The sequence below is a fragment of the Peromyscus eremicus genome, chromosome 11, assembly GCF_949786415.1.
Source record: "Peromyscus eremicus chromosome 11, PerEre_H2_v1, whole genome shotgun sequence".
In the NCBI taxonomy this organism is placed as follows: domain Eukaryota; kingdom Metazoa; phylum Chordata; class Mammalia; order Rodentia; family Cricetidae; genus Peromyscus; species Peromyscus eremicus.
The window spans coordinates 67370902-67387181 of NC_081427.1; positions in this window are offsets into that span (position 1 = coordinate 67370902).

Below are 16280 nucleotides of genomic sequence, written 5' to 3' on the forward strand. Positions count from 1 at the left end.
ATTGCCCACTCTTGCTTGCCTTTCTGTTAGTCCCCTTCTCCTTCCCAAGCAGTTTCTTTTCTATTTTCAATTATTATTTTTTAATGCAGAATTCATATTTGAGGAAAAACAGTTTTGTCTTTCTGACTTTGACTTATTTCGTTTAACACGATGACCTCCAGTTCCATCAATTTTCCTGTAAGTGATACAATTTTGTTCATCAAATAATACTCTATGTGTGCATATATGCATATTTACGCTATTTTTAGTTATCCATTCACATATGAATGAACACCAAGGTTGAAATAATAACTTGGCTATTGTGAGCAGTACCACCATGAACTTGGGTGTGAGGTATCTTCTATTGTGTGCTGACTTTGATTGCTTTCGGGACCCAGGAGTGCAATAGCTGGATCATACATTTTTCTATTTTTAGTTTGCTGAGGAACCTTCATGGCAATCATCATAGTAATTGAACTTAGTTATTGAACTAACGTATTCCCACTGCATGTAGAACTCACTAAACCTGCATCTCCACTATAATTTGTGATTGTTTATTCTCTTGATCACCTTCATTTTGAGTACAGTGAGAAAGACTCTCAACATATCTTTGTTTGCTTGTTTATTTTTGTGGCACTGAACATGGAGCCCAGGGACTTTACATGGAGGCACATGCTGGACTAATAGGTAGTCCATCCAAATAGTTTAATTGGCATTTGTTGATGCCTGAAGATGCTAAATATTTTCATACTTTTCTTGGCCATTTGCTCTTCTTTAAGAACTGTTCAGTTCATTTGCTCATGCACTGACTGGGTTATATGTTACCTTAGTGTTTCATTGTTCAAGTTCTGTATGCATTCTTTTTTTCATTGAAAATTCATACACAGACACACTGCTGTACGTATTTTACATAATCTGGTTTTAGATCGGGAGCTGGTCCAAGTTTCCTCCAGTTTTGTGTGCAGTGTCTCCACTCTCTCTATGTGTGTGCAGTGTCTCCACTCTCTATGTTGTATGCAGTGTCTCCACTCTCTATGTTATGTGTGCAGTGTCTCCACTCTCTATGTGTGTGTGCAGTGTCCACTCTATGTGTGTGCAGTGTCTTCACTCTCTGTGTTGTGTGTGCAGTGTCTCCACTCTCTATGTTGTGTGCAGTGTCTCCACTCTCTATGTTGTGTGTGCAGTGTCTCCACTCTCTATGTTGTGTACAGTGTCTCCACTGTCTCTGTTGTGTGTGCAGTATCTCCACTCTCTATGTTGTGTGCAGTGTTTCCACTGTCTCTGTTGTGTGTGCAGTGTCTCCACTCTCTGTGTTGTGTGTGCAGTATCTCCATTCTCTATGTGTGTGCAGTATCTCCATTCTCTATGTGTGTGCAGTGTCTCCACTCTCTATGTGTGTGCAGTGTCTCCACTCTCTGTGTTGTGTGTGCAGTGTCTCCACTCTCTATGTTGTGTGTGCAGTGTCTCCACTCTCTATGTTGTGTGCAGTATCTCCACTCTCTATGTTGTGTGTGCAGTGTCTCCACTCTCTATGTTGTGTGCAGTATCTCCACTCTCTATGTTGTGTGCAGTGTCTCCACTCTCTATGTTGTGTGTGCAGTGTCTCCACTCTCTATGTTGTGTGCAGTGTCTCCACTCTCTATGTTGTGTGTGCAGTGTCTCCACTCTCTATGTTGTGTGTGCAGTGTCTCCACTCTCTATGTTGTGTGTGCAGTGTCTCCACTCTCTATGTTGTGTGTGCAGTGTCTCCACTCTCTATGTTGTGTGTGCAGTGTCTCCACTCTCTATGTTGTGTGTGCAGTGTCTCCACTCTCTATGTTGTGTGCAGTGTCTCCACTCTCTATGTTGTGTGTGCAGTGTCTCCACTCTCTATGTTGTGTGTGCAGTGTCTCCACTCTCTATGTTGTGTGTGCAGTGTCTCCACTCTCTATGTTGTGTGTGCAGTGTCTCCATTCTCTATGTTGTGTGTGCAGTGTCTCCACTCTCTATGTTGTGTGCAGTGTCTCCACTCTCTTTGTTTTCTTCCCAACACTAAGTTTTTTCTGTGTTCATGGAATCTCACTTGTCAGTTCTTCCTGCTATTTCCCCAGCTAGAGGAATGTTTTTCAACAACTCACTGCATATTCCTGGACCCGGACATTTCTTGCTCTAGTACTTTCAAAGATTCAGGTATTACTTTAAGATCTTGATTCATTTTGAGTTGATTTGTTATACAACACAGGAGAAACGAATCTGGTTTCCATCTTTGACAGTTGAATATCTGGTTTCCCCCAGCCAATATTGTTAAAGAAGAAAACATATGACAAGCATTGACAAATGTAAGGAGAAAAAGAGCCTTTGCTGACCACTGTTTGGAGGTGAATGTGCCCAGCCACTATGGAAATCAGTACAGAGGTTTCTCATCAAAACAAAAACAGAACTACCATTTGACCCAGCTGTACATACCCAGGGTATATACTCTACATATATTCTTAAGTCTACAAACCACAGGAATACTTGCACATCTGTGTTTATTGCTGTTCTATTCAAAATAGCCAGTAAGTGCAGCTAGTCTAGATACCCATCAACAGAGGGATAAAGGAAATGTGGTACGATGTACAATGGAATTTTTATGCAGCTATAAAGAAAAATGAAATCATGAAATTCAAAGATAAACTGACAGAGCTAGAATTAGATACTGCATGTTTTGTTTTCTGTCTAGAATCTAGATGTAAAATTCATACCTATAGGTGTGTGTGTGTGTGTGTGCGTGCGTGCGTGCGTGCGTGCGTGTGTGTGTGTGTGTGTGTGTGTGTGTGTCTGTACAGGTCAGGAAACTTGGAAAGGGGATCATGAAAGGAGAAGAGGAGCACTCTGGCCAGGGAAACACATAGACTAACTGCAGATTTTCATCCTTCCTCCTCTCACTCAAATCCATTCCCCAGTGCCCTCCCCAGCTCTGTAACAGACCATCCACGGCAGCCTCTCCCTCTTGTCTGCCCCCAATTCCAGTAGATCACATGGATCTTCCCCTCCAAACTTCCTTCTTCCCACTCATCCTTTTATCCCAGTCCCCAGATCTGTCAGGCTTTCCCTGGGAACCCACGGGCCACTCCAACCAGGGGAGCAAGTAGGCTAGCCACAGATCTTCAACTCACTCTCCTCTCCTGGAAACCCAATTCTCCAGTCTCACATAACTCTGTAACAGACCACCTGCTGCAGCCTCCCCCTCCTCTTTGCCCTTCCTCCAGTGGATCACAGATCTTCCCTTCTAACCTTCCTCCCCATTATTCTTTTATTCAACCCCCCACTCCTGCAGGCAGTCCCTGGGAACCCACCAGGCAAGCATGCCAGAGAAGCGATCCTCCCCTCCATATCCAGTTCCCAGCTCTGTATCATACTACCTGTTGTAGCCTCTCCTCACTCCCTGTCTCCATGCGCAAGTGACTAAGCAGGTCCTGGTGGATCACCCTGCTTTCCTCACTCCTGTGAACCTCCTTTGCCCTCCCCAGCCCACCCCTATTCCTGGTGTCAACTACCAATACCTAGAAACATATTATACACAGAACTCTCAGAGGCCACACTTAAGAAGATCCCAGAATTTCCTACCAAGCAACACACAGCCACCACCCCCTTCTAAGACTGGAGAAGGCAACAGAAACCAAGAACAAAATACCCACCCAACAAAGACATGAACAAACATTAGCACCAAGATTTTCAATGTTCCTAATCCCAGAGTTCTAGAAGCTCACATAAAAACAAAATTAATAATAATTCTAGCCAGGACAATGTGTCTCTACTAGAGCCCAACAGCCCTACCGGAGTAGACCCTGAGAATAGCTGAAGGTCAAAACAAAGGCCTTAAAATGCCCTTTATGAATATGATACAGGTCCATGAGTAGACATGAATAAATCTCTTAAAGAAATCTACTAAAATGCAAACAAACAGTAGAAGGAAATGAATAAAAGAGTGCAAGACCTGCAAAAAGTCAAAATAGAGTCAATAAAGAAAACACAAACTAAAGGAAATCTGGAAATGAAAAATTTAGGAATTCAAACAGGAACCTCAGAGGCAAGCCTCATGGACAGAGATGGAAGAGAAAAATCTTAGGCGTTGAAGATAGGATAGAAGAAATGGATACATAGGTCAACGAAAATGGTAACTCTAAAAAGCTCCTGTTACAACACATCCAGGAAATCTGGGACACTATGAAAAGACCAGTTAAGAATAATAGGAATAGAGGAAGAAAAAGAAACCCAGGTGAAAGGCACAGAAAATATTTTCAACAAAATCAAGGAAGAATATTTTCCCTACCTTTAAGAAGGAGATGCCAATAAGGGTACAAGAAGCATGCAGGACACAAAGTAGACTGGACCCAAGAAGAAAGTCTTCTTGGCACAAAATAATCAAAACATCAAACGTACTGAGCATAGAAAGACTATCAGAAGCTACACAGGAAAAAGACTAAATAACACATAAAGGCAGACCTATTAGGATGTCCCCTGACTTCCCAGTGGAGACTCTAAATGCAGGAAGGCCTGGCCAGACAGCTGTCCCACAGACTGTAGGTTCCCTGGTTCATGTCAGGTGGGCTTTTCTTTTCTTTTTAAAATTTTATCTTACTCTTCATTTTATTTTTATCTTAATTATATATGTATATGCATATATATATATATATATATATATATATACACACCACACACACACACACACACACACACACACACACACACACACACACACACACATCTTTTTGTCCTACAAGTCCTTCAGTATGTATTATGGCTTCCAAATCAGTGTTTTTTAGTGGGGTTCCTGAGTGTGCGAATGAGTGGGTCTCTGCATCTATATCTGTTTCTTGTGTCTTTTCTTGGGCTCTTTTCCTTCTGTTTGTTTTGTTCTATTCTGACGTATTTGTCTTTGTTTTTCTTATTTTATTTCATCATGTGTTCTTGGATTCTGATTGAGAATATGTTATTGAGTATTTTTGCATCAGTGTTCATGAAGGAAATTTGTCTGTAATTCTTTCGTTGTTAAGTTTGTATGTGGTTTGGGTATTTGGGTGACTGTGGCCTCATAAAAAGAATTTGATAATGTTCCTTCTGTTTCTATTTTATGGACTAATTTTAGGAGTGTTGGCTTTAGCTATTCTTTGAAAGTGTGATAGAATACTGCACTAAAATCGTCTGGTCCTGAGCTTTTTCTCTTCCTTCCTTTCTTTCTTTCTTTCTTTCTTTCTTTCTTTCTTTCTTTCTTTCTTTCTTTCTTTCTTTCTTTCTTTTTTTCTGTTGCTATTGGGAGATTTTAATGACTGTTTCTATTTACTTAAGTCTGAGCCCTCTGAAACTGTGAACAAATAAATCTTCTTTCCCTTAAGCTGTGTCATCCAGGTATTTTGGCCACAGCTACAGTAAACTAATGTAGGATCTCTAATATCTGCAAAAATCCCTTCACTTTTGATATAATTGATCATACTTTAGTCACAGTAGTACTGGCTCTGCCTATCTTCTATCTTCTTGTGGTTAGAAGAAAATTCAAAGGTTACTATCCAGTCTTGGAAAGATGAATATCATACTTTCCTCTTCACTTGTGTGTCCCCTACATGATAGGGTCCTAAAAATCATATGTGTACAGATAACATAAAAAGTAAAGTCAAGGAACAAATGGACAGGGAAGGACTTGAGGGGTAATGGGGTCTGGGAGAATGTGCCCAATGTGCCAATAGATTCTTGTATGAAAATAGCTTTGTGTAACCCTGGGCAATAAAAATTTAAGAAAAAAAAATAAGCACCACACCCTACTTTCTGTATCTTTTGTAAGGATCTATCTGCAAAGGGAACTAATTTTTTCATCCCACCTTTAACTCGGGTCTACAAGCCAATTAAACAGTTCTAGAGAGTGGGTCTTTCCTCTGGAGAATAAATAACATTTATCTTCCAGTAACTATATGGGCCCTGAAAGAAGTTAATACCCTTTCATTGATTATTTATTTTCCAGGCTCATGTACAATCAGCAATTTCTGCCTGCAGATGGCTGATGCTGGAGGGCAGATGAATAAGGCTGAGGATTCTTCTTACTATTACTGGCTTCATTCCATTTTTGACAGCCACCCAGAAGAAATTGTGATGGTGATAAACAACCAACATTGTCTTGTTTATTTTATTTTAAGAACTTTTCAAATAGCATCTGTCCTAGACAAAGTCCAAGCTAATTTGCAAGTGTGAAAAAAACCTTCATCATGAAAGAAATAATCTTCCTAATATATTTTTATATGTGTTTGGCAAATTTAAGGTTGAGGACATTATAAAAATGAGGATCAAAAGTGTTATTTAACAACCTGTTACCCTAGGGGCCTTTTTAACTGTAGCTGGATTCTCTCAGTATTCTGGGCCTTGAAAAATATTGCCATGCAATACTTACTTTTGTTTGAAGAACTCTGATGCCATTCACTCCCTGAGCAGAGTAGTCTAATAATGACCATGAGGGACTTTCTCTAAATCATACATTTCCTGTGTCTCAGTGTGACATCATTTCTTTGAAGAGGCTACACTTGACACCTACAACTCTCATTTTCTTTATAATACATTTTGGTACCTAAAATTATGTGATTGATCATGTCTCCCATCCCAGGTAAACTGGATGAAGGCAAGAGTCTTTCCTGCCACCTTCCCATGGATGTGCAGCTCTCTGGTGCAGTAGCGTTTATACTCTAGCTGTGAGTTTTCCCTCAGATGTTCATGCCACCTGCTCCTTCACATTCTTCCTGGAGCTTAAGACTCCTCTCTGAGAAAGCCCTTAGGCACAATGCACAAAGCCACTTCCTTAAATTACTACGTGTTCCCGTGAGGGCCTTTATTGAAAAGAAAAGTTATTTCAGTTAGCTGGGCAGAAAGTTTATTTTGGTAGAGGAACACAGAAGACTCTCAGTGTATATAGGCTAGTCTTCACTTTGCAATCTTCCTGCCTTGTTTCTTAAGTGCCGAGAGATGTGTTATCAAAATGTGGGGACTTCTGGAGAAACAAGCGCATACCCAAGTAGGAAGTGAAGCTGTTTTGCAGAGCTGATCCAAGGGTGCTGGCTGCCAAGAATGAGTCTGCCTTTGGTGCCATGTGTCACCTTGTTGACCCTGCTCCTGCTGAAGAACAGAAGGGAGGGGAAGAGAGCAGAAGGGAGAATGAGGAGAGAGAGAGGGGGACAACAAAAGCAGTCACTGCTTTTCCCCTTTGCACCACCATCATTGAGTTCAAATCTGGGTGCAGCTGTTCTCTCATTCCTAGAACCCAAGGCAACACCTCATCTCTAGCAAAGGAGACAGACTGAAGACTCTTCTGAGGAGAGTCAGTCTGTTTCTATGGACCGAACCTCTGAAAACTTCTGAAATGCTTATTACACTTTATTAACTTTTATTAATAAACTTAATAATGATTTATTAACTATTATACTTTAATAATTTGCACCACAGCCCTCATTAGGGCATGTGAATGCCCTGGAATATGTATATATCTCCATATTATGTTATTTCCTTTACAGTAAAAGCATAAAGAGCAAAGGAATTCTAGTATTTTCTTTTGCTTCTATGGTGAATTTCCACAAACAAAGTAGCTTAATATAGCACAAAACTTGTTTTCTTATAGGTCAGAATCTGACCCTCCTTTCGCTCTACTAAAATCAAGGAGTTGGAGGAGTGATGCGTGGCTTGTAGCCTCTCCGTCTTCGACCAGCAACAGTAAGTAATATCCCTCTACCATTTTGAATCTGCCTTCTGTTGCCTCATCTTTATGCCAGCTCGGGGAGTCTTGAGGTTTTAAGATCATATGTGATTATATTAGGCCTACCTGTATAATAAGATAATTTCCTCCCACTTGTGATTTGTACCCTCTCTTCTGTGAAGCTCCCTGTGCTATATAAGGTAACCTATTCTTAGATTCTGGAAAAGTGGGGCCTGGGATTTGTATTGGTTACTTTTCTTTTGCTGTGATAAAATACCATGACCAAGGCAACTTCTAGATGGGAGAGTTCATTTGGGCTTATAATTGCAGATGGACCATGATAGCAGCAAAGTGTGACTGTAAGCATCAGACATGGCAGCCAGAGTAAAATGTTGAGAGACCACACATCCTTTAACCATAAGCACCAAGCAGAGAGAGAGTGAACTGGCAATGGAACAGGGCCTTTTTGGGTAAGCCCACCAACCCCTAGTGATGTATTTCCTCCCGCGAGGCTGCATCACCTAAACCTCCCCCAACAGTGCCACTGGGGCAAAGTGTTCAAATGCCTGAGACTATGGGGGACATTTCTCATTCAAATCACTACTGACATCTTTTGGGGTTGGTATTTTACCTGTCACTGTGACCTTGTCTGTCTTCAGCCTTATATATTCAATGTCTTAAATGGTTTCTGCTTTAGACTCAATAAACATTGTTAAAATGAAAGAACGTGGATGTAACAGGCTTTCTTGGACCACCAGCTCCCAAATCATGACATGGAGACTTATTATTAATTATGAATACTGAGCCTTAGCTTAGACTTGTTTCTAGCTAGCTTATTTTTTTTTTTTTACTTAAATGAACCCATCTCTATCAATCTATGTGCTTCCCTGATGCTTGTTTACCTCATCCATGTACCCTCCATCCTTCTTTCCTGCTTCCTCTTTGTCTGGCTGGCTGACTCCCCTTTTCCCTCTGCCTGTCGGCTCCAACTCTCTCTCCTCTGACTAGCTATTGGCCATTTAGCTTTTTATTAGACCTATCAGGTGCCTTAGGCAGGCAAGGTGAAACAGCAACACATCTTTACATAATTAAACAAATGCAGCATAAACAAATAAAACACATCTTTAAAGAGTTAAACAATTATCCTGCAACAGAAACAAATGCAACACATCTTTACATAGTTAAACAAATATTCTATTCCAAAACACTTAGACAATGGTAGGATAAGGCAAGTTGCTGTGGGATGGTCTGTATGTCAAATGTGTTGGTGATTGGTCAATAAATAAATCACTGATTGGCCAGTGGCCAGGCAGGAAGTATAGGCGGGACTAACAGACAGGAGAATTGAGAGAACAGGAAGCTGGGTGGGTGAGACGCTGCCAGGCGCCACCATGACAAGCCGCATGTGAAGATGCCGGTAAGCCACGAGCCATGTGGCAAGGTATAGATTAATAGAAATGGATTAATTTAAGCTGTAAGAACAGTTAGCAAGAAGCCTGCCATGGCCATACAGTTTGTAACCAATATAAGTCTCTGTGTTTACTTGGTTGGGTCTGAGTGGCTGTGGGACTGGCGGGTGAGAGATTTGCCCTGACCGTGGGCCAGGCAGGAAAACTCTAGCTACAGCAAGTCCTACGTTCCTTTTTGTCTTATACTTAGCCTGGCTCATCTGAGACATAATTTAGCTGTAGAAGGGGAGTTCATATTACATTAATCTATTAACAACCGATAAATGAACTGGGAGTTTTTTTTAAAATTTTTATTTACTTATTTATTTTTCTATTATCAGCTTGATACAGTACAAATTCTTATCCTAATAGTGAAATGTTTCATTGAGGCTTGCCCAGTAATTAAGTAAAACCAAAATTTATTATAAGCCACAGTCATCCTCAGGTCCCTCCCTGGTTCTGTGGGTTGCAGTCTGATTGTTCTTTGCTTTATATCTAGTATCCACTTATGAGTGAGTACATACCATGTTTGTCCTTCTGGGTTTGGGTTACCTCACTCAGGATGATATTTTCTAGTTCCATCCAGTTGCCTGTAAATTTCATGCTGTCATTTTTTTCTCTGCTGAGTAGTACTCCATGATGTGTATGTACCACATTTTCTTAATCCATTCTTCGGTTGACGGGCATCTAGGTTGTTTCCAGCTTCTGGCTATTACGAATAGTGCTGCTATGAAAATAGTTGAGCATATATCTTTGTGGTATGGAGCACTGCTCCACTGTTGGTGGGAATGCAAACTTGTACAACCACTGTGGAAATCAGTATGGTGGTTTCTCAGAAAACTGGGAATCGATCTACCTCAAGACCCAGCCATACCACTCTTGGGCATATACCCAAGGAATGCTCAATCATACCACAATGAACTGGGTGTCTTTACCCATAAATATCCCCAAATGTAAACTGTGCATTCAGCTGTGATTTTATTTGGAATGCTGGCCCCATATATTCTACCTGCTCTGGCCATTGGAGTACTCATTATTGACAGTGTCATGTAGATCCAGGAACTCTGAGAAATGAAGAGCAGCTCTTACAAACAAATGAAGAAGCTCCCAATTTGATTACATCATGACACTGCAATCACTCAGACAACTGAAACCTTGTACTTGGCTTCCTTCCTCAGTGAACTCATTAGACACAAGCACACAGTGCACGAGAGCAGACTGAGCCCCACACAGTGATCATGACAGCTCTTCTCAAAGGTCAGTTTGAATAACATGCAATTTAAATCATTGTTTCCATGCACTACAACCTGTGGTTGGATAATGCTAAACAACTGTTAAATTCTAAAGGGAAAGAGCCACAGCATTAGGAAGCTATTTCTAACTTGCTGACTTGAAGGTCTGATCTGCAGCTCAGTGGTAGAGCACTTGTTTATCATGTGTGAGCACCTCGGTTCAACCCTAGTCCTTAAACATACAAACGTCTAAGGCAAAAGACTTATTGTCTTGAGTCAGACCGTTCTGTCTCTGCCTGCCAACACTGGTATCATTTTGCTGACATAATTTTTGTCACCTCATTCTTTTCCTGAGTGTTGGGGTACTTTGGTGAAAATGTTAAGAGAATTCTTCTAAACTTACACAGAATATCAGTTATCTGACTGTTGATACAGAATATATACAAACACACAGAATTCTCTTTTTATCTTCAAGGGCCAGGGATACCAGTCAAAAAAATTCACAGGGATGTTTCACAGGTATTGCTAAAGTTGATAACATCTAGATTCTCTAATAAGTTTTCTCAGTTTGCAGATACCCAGGCCAAGACATTGTCATCAAATGCAGTCTTTTTGGTCCCTTTCTACCCACTGGTCAGGAGGCATCCACAATCCTAACGTAAGTATAAGCTTGCCATTGAGGTATCACTATCTCTAGCTTCAGATCCCCCAGTTGTCCATGTGCTAAGATTATATCTCTACGTTTTTTACCGTTCTTCTTGTGTTCTCTGCCCTGGCCTCTTATCATACACAATACAATTAAGCTATTGCTAACTGATAGTCTTCTATTACAGCCAAGAAAATAGGTTTTTCTACTAATTAATTCATACCACAATATGATTGACTGAGTATATTACTTATATTTTGAAAGTAGGACATGTATCCAAAGTGATTTTTTTTTCAAGAAGTAGGAATTGTATCAGTTTTGTTCATTCTCAGGCTCCTAACACAGTGCCTGACAAGAACTGAGTACAGTGTTTCGTAGCTGTCCAGGAGACCAGAAAGAGTAGCTCTCAGTTAGGGGTTCATCTTGGGGTCCGTGTTTTTCTTCCACTGCCTGTAGCCTTATCTTTGGTAAGGCCTTTGCAACATTTGTTTGATATTCCCTCTGCACTGCTACAGATTGGCCTTACCTACGTGCTTATGTAGTAACAAATTCACGTAAGTGTTATGGGTTTCTGGAAAGTTCTTGCTTGGGAAATGGCTTTTTCCAATAGCCATTGTGGGGGGCGGGGTCGACCTTGATAAAAACAGGCATTTCTGAACAGGAAAGTGCACTTCACCACAGTGTATGTCGATTGATCCAGAGTGCTGGCTGAATTGGGCTTGAGGGGCCACGTGTAGGGTACAGAGCCTGAGTTCAAGTTTCTGATCCAGACTCAGCAGTGGTGGACTGTCACAGATATCATCTAATGGATTTGATGGGCTGTTTTCTCTTATTGCTTCCATATCATGCCCCAAAAAGATTCACCTGTGAAGCCTGAGGTCTTCATTTAAAGTAGTACTAAATTATTTCCCAAGAAAAATCAAGATGTCAGAAGCCACTGTACAATTTTATACAGGCTGTGACTGTGCTAACCACCTCCAGAAAGTCGTTTCTATTAAACACACAAAATGTCAGGTGTGTGGTTGCAGTGAACAGTGCTAGAATTCAGTGCTATATATTCCAGTGAGTTCAGCCGTGTACCAGGTGAGAGCTAAACACAGATAATACCGTGGCCTCTGCTTTAGGGGAAAGGCATAGTAATGCCCACCGGGGAAATGCAACAGTTGGGACCCTGACTGTGTCGTGTCCCTGTTTCCTGGCCCTTCCTGCCCACCTTCCCCTTCCTTTATCACTCTCTCATTCTGGGGAAAGGCATGCACTGGCAGGGAGCATAAGAAGTGATGATGAAAGAAACAGGTTAACAGGTAAGAAGATAAAGAATTGGCCCAGAGGGAGAGGAAATGAATTGTGTAACTATAAAACCATATATGAAGAAGTTTGTACAGATGGAAGATGAGTACAAAGAGGTGTTGAGCCTGTGACTAACTTGGACATAAATGAAAAAAAAAATCATATCATCTCATTTTTCCCTGGTTTATTTTGCCGGGTAGATATGTCAGCTTCGAATTCCTTAGTGACCCCCCTTTCTTGTTTCATATCTTTTTGGTTCATTTTCTTCTCTTCTTTACATAATTTTCAAGCCCCTACTTGAAACTTAAAAAAAATTGTTTTTAGGCCCAGAGCTTGCACGGAACTCTGTAGCTCAGAGTAGTCTCAGTGTCAGCCCCAGGGTTCTTCACTTACAAAACACACGTGACAACACCCATCCAAATCATGACACGGGACTGGTAAGCCAGGTAGGATCACATGTGTAAAAATTAACTCCTTGGTGTGACTGTCAATGTCTCTCCTCTCAGATCACTCCTGAACTCCACACAACAATACGGCTCGAGGGCTCTCTGCCTGTTGGTCTGTTTGAACCTCCACACCTTTACCTGCTTATCAGATAAATGTTATTGCATTTGCCTAGGCAGCTGTCTTAGTTAGGGTCTCTACTGGTGTCGTAAAACAACACAACCACAAACAACTTGGGGAGGAAAAGGCCTATTTGGTTTACACTTCTGCATGATATCATTGAAGAAAGTCGGGACAGGAACTCAAGGCAGGAACCTGGCATCAGGAACTGAAGCAGAAGCTGTGGAGGAATGCTGTTTACTGGCTTGTGGCCATGACTTGTTCAGCTCTCTTTCTTTATATACTCAGGACCACTTTGCCAGGGATTGTGGTGATATTGTGTTCCCCAAAATATTGTACACCCTAATAAACTTATCTGGGGTCAGAGAACACAACAGCCACTAGATACAGAGGCTAGAAAATGGTGGCACACACACCTTTAATCATAGCATTTCTAAGGCAGAGATCCATCTGGATCTCTGTGAGTTCAAAGCCACACTGGAAACTACCAGGCATGATGGCTCACGCCTTTAATTGCAGGAAGTGATGACAGGAAACAGAAAGGTATATAAGGCATGAGGACCAGGAACTAGAGCTGGTTAAGCTTTTAGGCTTTTGAGCAGCAGTTCAGCTGAGATTCATTCTGGATAAGGACTCAGAGGCTTCCAGTCTGAGGAAACAAGATCAAGTGAGGAATTGGCAGGTGACGTGGCTGTGGCTTGTTCTGCTTCTCTGATCTTCCCAATACCTAGCTCCAGGTTTGTTTTTATTAATAAGAACTTTTAAGATTCCTGCTACAAGGGATGGCACTACCCACAGTGATCTGGGCTCTTCCATATCGTCCATTAATCAAGAAAATTCCCCAGAGGCTTCCCAATAGGCCAATCAATTGAAATTCAATGGGTGATATTGTTCTGTATGCTGTGAATATGTGTTGCTCTGATTGGTTGATAAATAAAGCTGTTTGGCCAATGGTGAGGCAGAATAAGGTTAGGTGGGACATTCTAACTAGAGAGGAAAAAGGAGAGAAAGAACAGAGGAGACGCTGCCAGCCACTGCCATGAGAAGCAAGATGTAAAGATACTGGTAAGCCATGAGTCACATGGCAAAGTATGGATTTATAGAAATAGGCTAATTTAAGATTTAAGTAGTAGCTAGCGAGAAGCCTGCACCATTAGGCCATACAGTTTGTAATTAATATAAGCCTCTGTGTTGTTCATTTGGGTCTGAGCGGCTACAGGACCTCAGGACCATGGGAACTGGGCGGGACCAGGAAAATTTCAGCTACAGAAGTTGCCTCTCCCTAAATGACTTTAACTTGCATCAAATTGACATAAGAATCAGCAAGGACAGCCATCATCCTATTTTCTTCTTTCTGTGTCTGTGCTACTTTTTCATCAAATGAATGTAAACCTCATAAATCCTACAATCTATTTCTATATTATTTAAAATCCACAATTATGATTTGGATATGGAATGCACTCCTCTCCCCATCAAAGGCTTAATGTAAACAGTGTTCAGGGTGCAGTTATGGAGAAGCAGGGGGAGGGGGCTGAATTTATGAGTGAATTTATCCACCAGTGATTTTACAGCATTATTGGGAGGTGATGGAAACATTTGGACATGGGCCTTGATCAATGTAGGCATGACTTTGATGTATGAATCTTGTCCCTGCTTTTTGTTTTCTGTAACTCTCTGCTTCCTAGCCACCACGAGTAGCACTCTCTACCACTGGCTTGGACGGCCGTGAACTTGACTGACTCAGCCATCTTCCTAGTCCCTGTCTACACAATCTTAAAAGAATATCTACAAATGGCTATCAGCAACATGAAACAAAACATGTAACGTTCAAGTAAATCAAAATCTGAAATATCACATTTCATCATTATCGTTATCAGAAAAAGCAAGAGATAAGGTGTGGAGAAAAGGGCACTCTGGAATAGTTTTCAGGAATGTACATTAGCACAATTAATATGGAAAACACTTTACAGACCTTAAAAAGTTAAAAATACAACTACTGTGTTATTTAAAAGTCCTACTACTATGTATCTCTTAAAAGAAAATTAAGTAAAGATGTTGAGAAAAATATATGGATTCCCATGTTAATTATATCATTATTCACAATAGCCATGAAATAGAAACAAATAAAAGTCCTGTGTGTCCATGAAGTAACGAATAAAGACAATGTGGTCTACACAGTGAAGTACCATGTAACCATAGAAAGAAGGAAATCCGTGATATACAGTAACATGATATACAGCAAGTCCTGTATGATCTCATTCATGTGTGGAATGTACAAAGAAGAAGATAATCTCATAGAAATAGAGAGTAGAATGGTTGTCACCAGACACCAGGGAAACTAGAGGAGAGAGATTGGTAGAAAGATTGTTTCCTGGGTACTAAGTTATAGTGAGATGGAAGAAAGAAGACCTTGTGTTTTATTTTATTGCACAGTGGGGGTGACTATTGTTAAAACAATAATACCATGTGTATACATGTGTATAAATAGGGACAACCTAACTGCTTTCACCATGAAGAAGGTAACTATTTATGAAGATGTATGTTTGCCTTAGTTTGAATATCATACTACATATGCATGTATTGAAATGCCACATTACAGCAATGTAACTGTGCATTTTTAAGTATCAGTTAAAAATAAAAATAAAAATCCAATTATTCCTATTTACAAATAACAGAACTTGGTTCTAATACTTGTATTTCTTTTTTGGTCTGTTTAATTGCCCTCTTTTGAAATTGTCCTTACAACTCCTTTTGATGATTATAGGAGATTAAGAGAAGTAGAGAAAAGCTTGACATTGCTAACATCTCTATAGCAAATATATTTTTTGGACACTGCCCATACCAGCTCATTTTCATAAGAATGTTTTGTCATTAATATTGGGATTTAAAAATTTCTTAACATTACAGAAAAATAAAAACATTGAGCCACAAGTGATTTCATGAAAAAAATATATGATTCCATATTTAACCTTGTTTAGTACTTTTTAAATTGTATTTTAAATTTTCATATGTATGTGCTGTGTTTACATAATTTCTCCCCCTCCCTTTGAACTGCCCTCACCCCATCACTTTCCAATTCATGGTCTCTTTTTTTTTTCTTAATTATTATTGTTACACACATACATACACAACTAATCACATAATATAATCTACTGAGTCCCCTTAGTGCTGCAAATAGCTATATGTTTTTAGGGCTGACCACTCAGGATTAGAAAACTAATTAAGGGGTTCATCTCTGTGGAGATAACTTCTCCCTCTCTCAGCAGTCATCAATTGCCCGTAGCTCTTCATGGAGCTCCATGAAACTTCCCTCATCCACACTGTCATATCTACTAATGTTCTTGTGCTGGTCTTGCTTAGGTGACCATATTGAGGAGAAGTCATGGGTATAGCTTTCTTGTTATATAAAGAAGGCACAATTTTACAACAGA